The following is a 12556-nucleotide window of genomic DNA, read 5'->3' as shown; positions in this document are numbered from 1 at the left end:
TTTAGCACCTGAGGCTGACCAACTGGTACCAACCGAGCTATTAGCATGGGGCCAACACCCGAACCAATAGAGCCGCTGGCTATGGGAGGAGAAGATGATGAGAGGGGGAGAGAAGCAGATGGTTTCTTGTCTTGTGTGCCCTGACCAGATATTGAACCCAGGACATATGTATGCTGGGCCGACACCGTCCTCACTGAGCCAACTGGCCAGGGCCATGGCATTTTATAAATATAAGGCTCCTTAAGACTATATATATGTGCTTGCTTTGGTAGCACATATACTAAAATTCGAATAATACAGAGAAAATTAGCATGGCCCCTGCACAAGACTATATATAAACGATATAAATATCAAATGTATTCAACTTTGAATGTGGAACTAGAAGGGGCTCAGGGAAGCTTTGAAAGGCTTGAATGCCCTCTTTGAGTCTGCAAGTACCTTCATAGGAGCAAACTTGAAACTATTTTAGAAGATAAAAATATTGCTGGTCTTGCCAATATATATGAAATATTTGAAATTGTTACTACTTTCTACAAAAGAACCTGACAGAGCAAAAAGGATCTCTGTTTTCTTTCTCAAGCGGTGATAGCTCTGGGCTCTTTCTGAAGCCCCAAGATTGCAAATCTGTACCGTTTGTGCCACTACCTCTTCCTTTTTGGAGTGGAATCTCTTTCCTGCTGTAAATTACCTGGTATGTCTGAGACTTGGTAAAAAGAAAGGATTTAACTAATTTTCTGAATATGCCCTTCTCAAAAACCATAAATCTATTTTTTAAAGTAAATCAACATTTCAGTGTAATGCTGAGAAATACTCTTACATTTTTTTGAACATGGCTTGAAAAAAAAAAGACATGGCTTGGAGAACAGTAGAAAGCTTATAAATTTGCCCTTCGTGAATACTTGTCCATAGATGTTTTTATTAGGCCTCTTTTAGATAAAAACTACATGCTTTTTTATTTTTTTTAGTCACTTAAAATTATTTTGCTCAGGTTATTTTTTTCTCTTATTACACCTCATGTGCATGGCTGACTTTGTTCACATCTCTGTAAACTACAAACCTGATGTAAGGAAAGAGTGTTACTGGATGAAAAGGTGAAGGGATTAAGAAGCACGAACTGCCTGTTATGAAAAGTCATGAAGATGTCAAGTACAGTGTAGGGAAGAGAGTCAATAGTAATTATGTGTGCTGCTTATGTCAGATGGGTACTAGAATTATGAAGGGGGGGGACCACATAAGTTATATAAATGTCTAATCACTATGTTGCATACCTGAAACTAATTTTGCATGTCAACTGTAATTAAAAAATTTAACATTTAAATATTAACATTTTTCCTTCCTAAAATCACAAATTGATACTGCAAATAGCCTAAATTCTTGAATAATGATCACATGAATCAATTCAGAAAAAAACTTCATTGTTCAAAGTGTATTTTTAGGTGTTCAGAGATCTACAAATAAGTTTTAGTTTTCATTTGGAACCAAGAGAATACTGATGTCATAGTGTGTCAGCTGCATTATTTTTAAATAGTGAGCAGAAGCACATTGGCTTGTGTTTATAGTTATCTGTAGAATTTACAGGCTGTGATTAAAATGCACTGGCAGTTCCAGGCCAGATAGAACAAGGGCAGCAGCAAGGACAGCAGCAGCAGCAGCAGTACAGAGACGGCTTTTCTGCTGCCAGTATTCAACCTTTTGTACCACTTCTTAATGTCTCTGCTGAAAAGAGCCATGATTATATTAGAAGAGTCAAGCTCTAAAAACAAGTATTGTTTTACCTGTTTTAAATAATAATGATAAACCTGCATATCTTGATATAAAAGTTTCTAGGCACATAGGCTCAACAATATGTCTTAACTTTTAAGTCTGAAAATGAGATCTTTGGACTTTTTTTTTTTAAGTGAGAGGAGGGGAGATAGGCTCCTTCATGTACCCTGACTGATCCACCCAGCAGCAACCCCACTTTGGGGCCAATGCTTGAATCAACTGAGCTATTCTCAGTGCCTGAGGCCAATGCTCAGACCAACTGAGGCACTGGCTGAGAGAGGGAAAAAGGGAAAGAAGAGGGAGAAAGAAGCAGATAGTCACTTCTCATGTGTGCCCTGACCAAGAATCGAACTTGACCTATTTTTTTATTAAAGTATTTTTATACTCTTATTTTTAAATTTTTTATTTTTATGAGAGAGACAGAGAGACAGAGAAAGGGACAGATAGGGACAGACAGGAATGAGAAGCATCCATTCTTTGTTGCAGCATCTTAGTTGTTCATTGATTGCTTTCTCATATGTGCCCTGACTGGCAGAGCAGTGACCCCTTGCTCAAGCCAGCAACCTTGGGTTCAAGCTAGCGACCTTGGGCTCAAGACAGCGATCATGGGGTCATGTCTGTGATCACATGCTCAAGCCAGAGCCCCCGTGCTCAAGCTTATGAGCCCACACTCAAGCTGGAGACCTTGGGGTTTCAGACCTGGGTCCTCTGTGTCCCAGTCCAACACTCAATCCACTGCGCCACCGCCTGGTCAGGCTATATATACTACCTTTTAAATACACAATATAAGCTTTTGTTTTTAGGTAATTTTTAAAATTAATTTTGATGGGGTGACAATAAATCAGGGTACAAATGTTCAGAGCAAAACATCTCCAGGTTATTTTGACATTTAATTATGTTGCATACCCATTACCCTAAGTCAAATTGTCTTCCGTCATCTTCTATTTGGTTTTCTTTGTGCCCCTCCCCTCCCCCCACTTCCTCTCTCTCCTCTCCCCCCCCCCCCGTAACCACCACACTCTTGTCCATGTCTCTTGAGTCTCATTTTTATGTCCCACCTCCAAAACTCAGAAACATTGATATGTAAAGACACATGCAGCCCCATGTTCATTGCAGCATTGTTCACAGTGGCCAGGACATGGAAACAACCAAAAAGCCCTTCAATAGAAGATGTGGCACATATACACTATGGAATACTACTCAGCCATAAGAAATGATGACATCGGATCATTTACAAGAACATGGATAGATCTTGGTAACATTATATTGAGTGAAATAAGTAAATCAGAAAAAACTAAGAACTATATGATTCCATACATAGGTAATGCTTAAATTATAGATTGAGGTATTAAAAATTTGTCATTTGGCCTTGAGTGGATAGTGTGGTTGGTTAGAGCTTCATCCCAATGTACAGAAGTTTCTGGTTTGATTCCTGGTCAGGGCACAGACAGGAACAGCTCAGTCTCTCTCTCTCCTGTCCTCTCTCTGTAAAATAAAATATTTTTTTAAAATTTGTCATTCAATGTTTTTCCATCACCTTTTGCTAGGAATATATTGATTAGCACAGTGAGATATTAGTAGTGTTATACTATTGATTTAGTGTATTTACACTGACTATAAAATCTTTTTAATGTAATTTGCTTCGTTCAATTAGTATAGATTGTGGTGCTGTGTGTCCAATAATATGCTAGATGAGGTGGAGCAGTAAGAATAAAGGCCGAGTTAGGCATGGAGCTTCCTCAAATGGCAGTTGGAATCTATGTTGAGACAAGGCAGCCAGAAAATGTGGCACTGATTCAGCACTACCCCTTCTACAGCCTGGAAGAGTTCCTGGCACATAACAGAGGGTCAAGAAATAGTTGAAGTAACAAATTTCTCCTACAGATACACTGGCACACTCCCATTCATTCATTTGAAGTTTTATTGGCTTCACCACTGCTTCATCACCACTCTTTGTTTTTAACTTATTTTTAAGTTTTATTTATTGATTTTGGAGAGAGAGGAAGGGAGTGGACAAAGAGAAAGAAACATCAATCTGTCTCTGTTGTGCCTTGACCAGGAATTGAACTGGCAACCTCTGTGCATCAGGACAGTGGTCTACCAAGCAAGCCATCTGACCAGGGCACCATTTTTTTTCCAGCACTGGGTCTTTTTATTTTATTATTATTATTTAGAAATTGAATTTAATGGAGTGGCATTGATCAATAAGAGTACAATTGACCTTATTAAGCAGTTCATGAATCTGGCAGCATCCTATCTAACAAGTAAATGGGCACTCCCTCCCTCCTCATCACCATTCTTTTTTTTTTTTTTTAAAGATTTTATTCATTTTAGAGAGCGGAGGGAGAGAGAGCATGCATGAGAGAGAGAGAGAGAGAGAAGGGAGGGGGATCAGGAAGCATCAGCTCCCATAGGTGCCTTGACCAGGCAACTGGGCAAGCCTGGGGTTTTGAACCTGTGATCTCAGTGCTCCAGCTCGACGCCTCATCCATTGTGCCACCGCAGGTCAGGCTTGATGATTTCAATATTAAAGTAAATAATCTTGTTCTTCCTCTATTCTTCCAAGCTCAGAAGCCCAACTGTCCAAACCAAAAATCTAGGAATCATCTTTGATTTCTCTCTCTCCATCACTTCCCACCTCAAAGCCCTGTTGAATCTAACCCCAAATTCACCAAAAATCTGAATACTTTTCCCCATGTCCACTCCCACCACAGTAGTACGTCACTATCATCTCTCAAAGAGCTTCCAAAGTAGACTTCCTACGTGTACTCTTGTAATTGTTTCCTTCCGAATAATTTCTTACATGACAGCCAAAGTGATTTAAAAAATAACAAACCACTGCCTAAAACACCCTGATGGCTTTCTATTGAAACACTGCAGTAGCACTTAGAATAAAATTTAAACTTACTACTACTTGCTCACAAAGCTCTAAATTATCTTGCCCTGCATTTCTCTCCAGACTCATGACAGAACTCTCCCTAGTGCACCAGTCTTCGGTCACACTGGCATTATCTCAGTTTTACATTCCTACCTCAGGGCCTTTGCACATGCCTCAGTGTGGGATGCTCTTTTCCCAGCCAAGTTGGAATCTCTCTCATCCTTCAGACTGCATAAATATTACCTGTTTGGGAATCCTGAGCACCCCATCTTTCTCCCTTTATGTTTATTCTTGAACCTTCTTTATTATTATCTTGTTTATTTGCTTACTTGTCCTCTGACCCCTCATTCCAACACCCTGATGGCATGCAAACTCTGGACTAGCCAGGACTTTCTCCTGGTCTCTGCTGTGTCTCCAGTCCCTGGAACAGTGACTGGCACATTACAGACCACCAAATACTATTTTTAGAGTTGGAAATAATCACCATGGATGTGTTGTATTCTGTAAAGAGCTCCATATTCTCAGAGAAATGTGCAGAAATTCAAGTATTGCTAGGGAAAGGGAATAATAGTTATCTGGAACATAAAACCAATGAGATAAGATTTTGAAAACACAGGGCTCATGGTAGAGTTAATCTCTACTAGGCACCATATTAAGTTTGAGATGTCTATATGACATCTGTGGGAATAGTCAAATAGGCAGTTTGATATATATGACTCTCAAGTGAGATATATATATATCTCACTCAGGGATGAAGTGAGAACTGGAAAGTTAACTGGTGACATTAGCATCTAGATGACATTTAAAGTAGGGGACAGGATGCGACTGTAGAGAAAGGAAAGGACCAGACCAACCCCTCAGGCATGGGAGCATTTGGAGGTGATACAGAAGAGAAGGTGCCAAAAAGGGATTGAGAATGAGTGGTCAGTGATATGAGAGGAAAGAAGAGCTTTGGTTTTCTGGAGGCCAAGAGAAGACAGTATTTCGGGAAGGCAGGAGGGATCAGTTGTGCCGAATGCCCCTGGGAGATAAAGATGAGGACAGAGAATTTGGGAAATTGGAGTTGGTCAATGATCTTTGATAAGAGTCTTTTCAGCAGAGTGCTCCAATGGAGTAGGGTGAGAAGAGAATGGGAGCCAAGAATGTGGGGCCAGCAACTAAAATATAGGTGGTTATTTTGAGGACTTTTGCAGAGAATGGGGCAAGTTCTGGAAGAGAATGTAAGGTTAAGGGAAATATTTTTTTAAACATGTATTCTTCCCCAGTACTTTTCTTTATGTCAATCTGAGTTTCTAAACAACTTCTTTTAACATTTTTTTGCAAGGCTTGACACAGGGCAAACTGGTACCTCCAAACTGAAGAGACTGAATACAAATACCGAGAGTCACAACTGCTGGAGCAGACAGCTCTGAGGGGAGCACTGCCAGGCAGGAAAACCTGAGTATAACTGACTGATTGCTGGAAGCTCAGTATGGACAAGTCTGAGAGAGCAAAACATTCCAGCAGAACCCAGTCATCTGTGCATCAGCACAGTTTTGTGAATTTATCTCCAGGAGTTTAATCAGATTCTCACAGTGAATATCTGAGAAAGATTCCCCTGTGCTTCTGGCAGGAAAGGGAAAAAGGAACCATTTTGAAACTTACCAGAGCTCTCTGTTCTTAACAAGGTCTGCCCTCAAGAGAAACTTTTTAACCAGAGCCTAACTGCTCTGGGGGAAGGGAAATACCCTAATCCAGTCCTTTCTAGCTACTGTGTACCATTCCTAAGCAGGGAGGGTAAGAAAAAGCAAAACCAAACCTGAGAAATACTGGTGAAGTTCACATTCCACAGGCATAGGCTCAGTAATAATCATGGCATTTTAGACTGCCTTCCCTCCCTTCCATGTGGCTGCCACATTACTGAAGGCCTGTGTAAGCAGTTCCTCTTATTTAGCAACTTCTGTCCCCTGCCCCCCTTCCCAGGATAACTTTGCTTTACTTCATTGCCATGGGCTCTACCCATCCATTAAGGACAGAATTTTACTGTACCTACCTCTCTACAGACTGACATTCTTTAGTTTCATTTAGTGTTTTTGTTTTGTTTTGTTTTGTTTGAGAGAGAGAGAGAGAGAGAGAGAGAGAGAGAGAGACAACCATCAAGAAGGGAGAGAAATGAGAAGCATCACCTTGTAGCTGTGGCACTTTAGTTGCTCACCGATTGCATCTCATACGTAATTTGACTAGGAGGCTCCAGCTGAGCCAGTGACCTCTTGCTTAAGCCAGCGACCTTGGGCTTCAAGCCAGCAACCATAGGACCATGTATATGATCCCATGCTCAAACTGACAACCCCACACTCAAGACGACTACTTTGAGGTTTTGAACCTGGGTCTTCAGCATTCCAGGTCACTGTGCCACTGCCTGGTCAGTACTGTTTAGTTTTATTTTTAAATTAAGCAAATACCAACAGTGTTATAAGTCTGTGGAAGTTTGCACAGATGAACCTGTGTTTATGCTGAAACTTCACAGTTGATTTGTAGTTATTCGGATTTTTTTTTTTTTTGTCAAATGTCAGTTTATGTTTAAAGACCTTTTAGTATTTTTAAAAATATCAATTTTAAAAGTAAGGTTGATGCATCATAAATCCTGTATTTTAAGGAGTGACCAATTAGGCCAATTGCCCTCCAGAAATGTTTAAATCACACCACAACTCAGTGTTTAGTTTCCCCATATTTTTGTTAATATTAAGTATTATTGATTTTTAAAATTTTGGCCAATCTGATCATTGAAAATGGTATCCCATTTGAATTTGTATTGCCCTAATAACTAGAGAAGTGAAGCAGTGGTTCAAATGTTTACTGACTCTGCATGTTTTTGGATTTCATTTGGTTATTCATAGACTTTGTCAAGTTTTCTATTGGCCTGTTTGCCTTTTCTTAATCATTTGTAAAAATTCTTCTTAATATTATGGATAGTAACCATTTGTTACAGTACTGCAAAAAATTTCTTCACCTTGCCCTTTCCTATGTACCTTGATTTTGGCTTTAGGTATACACAAGTTTTTTTTTTTTTTTTTTTTTTTATAATTTTATTTTTTTAATGGGGTGACATCAATAAATCAGGATACATATATTCAAAGATAACAAGTCCAGGTTATCTTGTCGTTCAATTATGTTGCATACCCACCACCCAAAGTCAGATTGTCCTCTGTCACCTTCTATCTTGTTTTCTTTGTGCCCCTCCCACCCCCTATCCCTCTCCCATTCCCCCCTCCCCCCCCGTAACCACCACACTCTTATCAATGTCTCTTAGTTTCACTATTATGTCCCACCTACGTATGGAATAATACAGTTCCTGTTTTTTTCTGATTTACTTATTTCGCTTCGTATCATGTTATCAAGATCCCACCATTTTGCTGTAAATGTTCCGATGTCATCATTTCTTATGGCTGAGTAGTATTCCATAGTGTATATGTGCCACATCTTCTTTATCCAGTCATCTATTGATGGGCTTTTTGGTTGTTTCCATGTCCTGGCCACTGTGAACAATGCTGCAATAAACATGGGGCTGCATGTGTCTTTACGTATCAATGTTTCTGAGTTTTGGGGATATATACCCAGTAGAGGGATTGCTGGGTCATAAGGTAGTTCTATTTTCAGTTTTTTGAGGAACCACCATACTTTCTTCCATAATGGTTGTACTACTTTACATTCCCACCAACAGTGTATGAGGGTTCCTTTTTCTCCACAGCCTCTCCAACATTTGCTATTACCTGACTTGCTAATAACAGCTAATCGAACAGTACACAAGTTTTTTTGTGTATCAATTGGTAAATACTTCTTGTAATGACTCCTGAGCTTTGTGTCATGCTTAGAAAGACCTTTCTCAACGTAATATTATTAAGGTGACCAATCGTCCTCCTTTAGGGAGGACAGTCCTTCTTTTGTAAGTTCTGTCCTCCCTTGAAAAGTATCCTCCTACATGTCCTCCTTTTTGATATTGGAAGACTAATCTGTAAATGTCCGTATTTGATCAATGCAGAGTTGATCCGTTGTGTGTGATTTGATGTATTTGTATTTGACATGACAATTCATCAAGGATCAGTACAGTGCATGAGATGCAATTATGAGACACATGTGATCCGCACGGGAGACCTTGAGAGAGTGTGCAATATACCGAGCACATAAATGGCTTTATGTACTTCTTACTGAAACACAACACGGCACATACAACATTGTAGACTCACGATTATTTCTTTCTCAGTGAATATTCAATCATAGACAAGTAAGCACAATTCACGTTTTATTAATTCGTTATCTATTTAATAATTTCCAAATACGTATAATTTTATTTACAAGTATTTTCCCAAAAATCGAGTTTTAAAGTGAAAATCTAACCTCAAACCATATCTATTAATAACACATTTTGATTAAATAGTTGCATAAAACATGTTTTTTAATTAGAAAATGATAAATACACCCGAATATCACTCCAAATTAGTGGTTTTCTTTGATATTTAGTTTTGTTAATTTAGCTTTTGGAAAATTCATCTGCCATGATGTAACATTTTCAGTTCCTAATGTGCTTGCATTGTTCATGTAGCTCTATATTTTATTTACAATTTTAACTTTCTGTTAAGGGATGAAAACTGAAGCATTTATAAAGATTTTATTAGATGCATTAAATTATAATGAAATTAAATTTTATTCAATAATAGTAAGATATTTTAATGTTACCAAGGGCATTCAAATAAAAAATTTAAATTTTAGAATCCATTGAGGTTGAAACTTCTGAAATTTTGTCAAACTGTCTATAAGAGTAATAAATGAAAACAACTTGAAATCCAAAGTTGTTGCACTAATGACTGATAATACAAATACAAATTTTGGTGGGTGAAGATGCAAAGGGGTGAGTAATGTGTATGTAAAATTACAAGAGTTACTCCAAAAGAAAATACTAGGATAAGGTTGTACGTAATGCACATATTTTGTCAAATGCAATCAACAAAGCATTATGTGCCATGCCAATTGATGTAGAAGTAATAATAACTACAATTTATTTGCATTTTAGTCATTTTACCATTTGTGTTGTTACTTTAAAACAATTTTGAGAAGAAGCAAATGTTGAATACAAAAAAGTTTTAGGATATTCAAAAGTTAAATGTCTTGCTCTAACACCTGCTATAGATCTTGTTCTACAATTATTTCAGCCTCTCCGTTCATATTTTTTAAGTTTAGGCAAATGTCCTAAAATCCTGGAATCATTTTTCAATAATAAAATATCTGAGATATTAATGTATTTTGTACATAATCAAGCATCTACTTTTCACAAAACGATTAAAAAGATTGAAGGTGAGCACATTTCAGCTACAGAAGTTAGTCTTATTTTGAATGACTTTGCCCTTCAATATAAATCTCGTTTTGAAGAAAAATTTCCTCCTTTAATTATAAAAAGAAAGTTGTCAGACTTAGAAGAATCAAATCCAGGCATAACAGAAAAGTTTATCAAAGAAGTGCAGAAATTTTACTAGACATGTTTTCAATATATCGAAGAATGGTCTGAAACAAACATCATGGGAAAAAACAGTTTTCAATGTTGTTTTTTGACTTCATTGCAAGTATATTGGACAGATATTGAATCTTGTCTTGAGTTATTATCTAAAGAAATGCCAGACATCAAAATAGACAATTGTCTCTTTGAAGAAATTAGAAGACTGGGCCCTGGCTGGTTGGCTCAGCGGTAGAGCATCGGCCTGGCGTGCGGGGGACCTGGGTTCGATTCCTGGCCAGGGCACATAGGAGAGGCGCCCATTTGCTTCTCCACCCCCCACCCCCTCCTTCCTCTCTCTCTCTTCCCCTCCCGTAGCCAAGGCTCCATTGGAGCAAAGATGGCCTGGGCGCTGGGGATGGCTCCTTGGCCTCTGCCCCAGGCGCTAGAGTGGCTCTGGTCGCAACACAGTGATGCCCCGGAGGGGCAGCGCATCGCCCCCTGGTGGGTAGAGCATCGCCCCCTGGTGGGTAGAGCATCGCCCCTGGTGGGAGTGCTGGGTGGATTCTGGTTGGGCGCATGCGGGAGTCTGTCTGACTGTCTCTCCCCGTTTCCAGCTTCAGAAAAATACAAAAAAAAAAAAAAAAAAGAAATTAGAAGACTGAATGTATATTTAAATTCTGAAAAATTAATATGATGGGAAAATGAACACGTTGGAATTGATAAAAGATGGGTGGAAATATTCAGCCATTTCAAAAATGAATATATTCCATGTGAAAATTTATTTATTTTTTTTCAATTTACATTGCGCTGCCCTGGAACTAATGCAGCAGTTGAAAGAGTTTTTTCAATTTCTGGACAAGAGATTTTGGATTTTTGGACAAGAGAGAAATTGAAATTGAATGCTGATACTTTAGCTGCCGCACTTGCCATAAAATTCAATATGAAGGATATTTCTTGTTCACATATTTCCAATATATTGTTACAAGATGATACATTGAGAAAAAATATTTATTCAATGGAAAAGTACTCATTTAGATAATAATTTTTCTTACATTATTATTAAAAATTAATAGGCATGTAAGCATAATTACAATATAAAATATTATAAATGTTTTTATTATGCATTTATCATATGATAGTGTATTATTGTTTCAATGAATAAAATGTTTCTTTTATTTATGATATTGTTTTCTTCAATTTATTTTTTGTACTCTTTTTCATTGTAAAAAAATTGGTCACCTTAATATTATACTTATTGTAATATATTTCACATTTATGCATTTGTATATATTCTTTTTGTAGTTTAAAGTTTAATTTGTATGTTTATATCTTTTACATTTATAATATTTACCTTTGTGTAAAGCATAAGGAAAAAATGAGGATGGGTGAATTAAGAGCTTAGTTTCAAACATACTAAATTTGAGATGCCTGTTAGAGAAATCTGGGCTGGATATGTAAATATGTTAGTCATAGTTACATAGAACAGATGTAAAACTTCTGTGGGACTGGAATCATCAAAGGAGAGATTATAGAATCAAAGGAGAGAGCCCAGAACTAGTCAATCCCTGTGGCAATTCCAGATTTTAAAATTCAACAAAGGTGATTGGAAAGAAGGAGCTAGTGAAGTCAGAGAAAAACAGAAGAGAGTGGTGCCATGGAAAAAGTCAAGAGAATGTTTGAAAAGTAAAAGGGAGTGATCAGTTCTACTAAATGCCTCTAAGAGGTTGAGTACAATGAGCTTATGGAGATGCCATTGAGTTTAATAACTGATAGGATGAGTGGCTTTGGCAAGTCAAATATACTGGAGTGATAAAAATGGAAGCCCCACTGGAATAGGTCTAGGATCATAATAAGGAAAGGTAGAAAATAGAGATGATCACCAACCATGGATGATAAGTTCAGGAAGTGTTGTGAAGGGGAACAGGGAACAAAGGAATGGAAATAAAGGTGATTTGGTTATTAAAAACCAGAAATACCACATAGGTGGGATATTAAACTGAGACTCAAGGACATAGATAAAAATGAAATGGTTACCAGAAGGAGGGAGTGGGGAGAGGGGTGAAAAGAGGGACAAATATACAGTGATGGAAAATGACTTGACTTTGGGTGATGGGCACACAACGCAATCAACAGTTCAAATACTATAGTGGTGTTCACCAGAAACCTATGTACTCTTATTGATGAATGTCACCCAATTAAATTTAATTTCAAAATTAAAATTAAATATGACAAATACATGGGCATATATGAATGATAATAGAAATTGTTCAGTAGAGGTGGAGAAATTGAAGTGGGAGAGAAACGTGATAACAGGTTTAAGATAGGCTTCTAACTTGATTTGTTTCCAAAGGAATAACCAATTATCTCAATATCATTAGTTGACTAATCCATCTATTTCCTACTAATTTGAAATATTTCAAAATATTAAATTCCTGCCTGACCTGTGG

General features: G+C 37.7%; 1 non-coding gene across 1 annotated transcript; it reads left to right on the top strand.

The window, feature by feature from the left end:
• Window positions 1-256: 256 nt before the first annotated feature.
• On the top strand, window positions 257-360 carry LOC136317970 (U6 spliceosomal RNA). The gene has a single exon (XR_010727957.1). It is a non-coding gene; the product is annotated as a U6 spliceosomal RNA (small nuclear RNA).
• Window positions 361-12556: the final 12196 nt, after the last annotated feature.

This window comes from Saccopteryx bilineata, chromosome X (genome assembly GCF_036850765.1).
Source record: "Saccopteryx bilineata isolate mSacBil1 chromosome X, mSacBil1_pri_phased_curated, whole genome shotgun sequence".
NCBI classification, from domain to species: domain Eukaryota; kingdom Metazoa; phylum Chordata; class Mammalia; order Chiroptera; family Emballonuridae; genus Saccopteryx; species Saccopteryx bilineata.
This window is presented reverse-complemented; position numbering and strand designations above follow the sequence as displayed.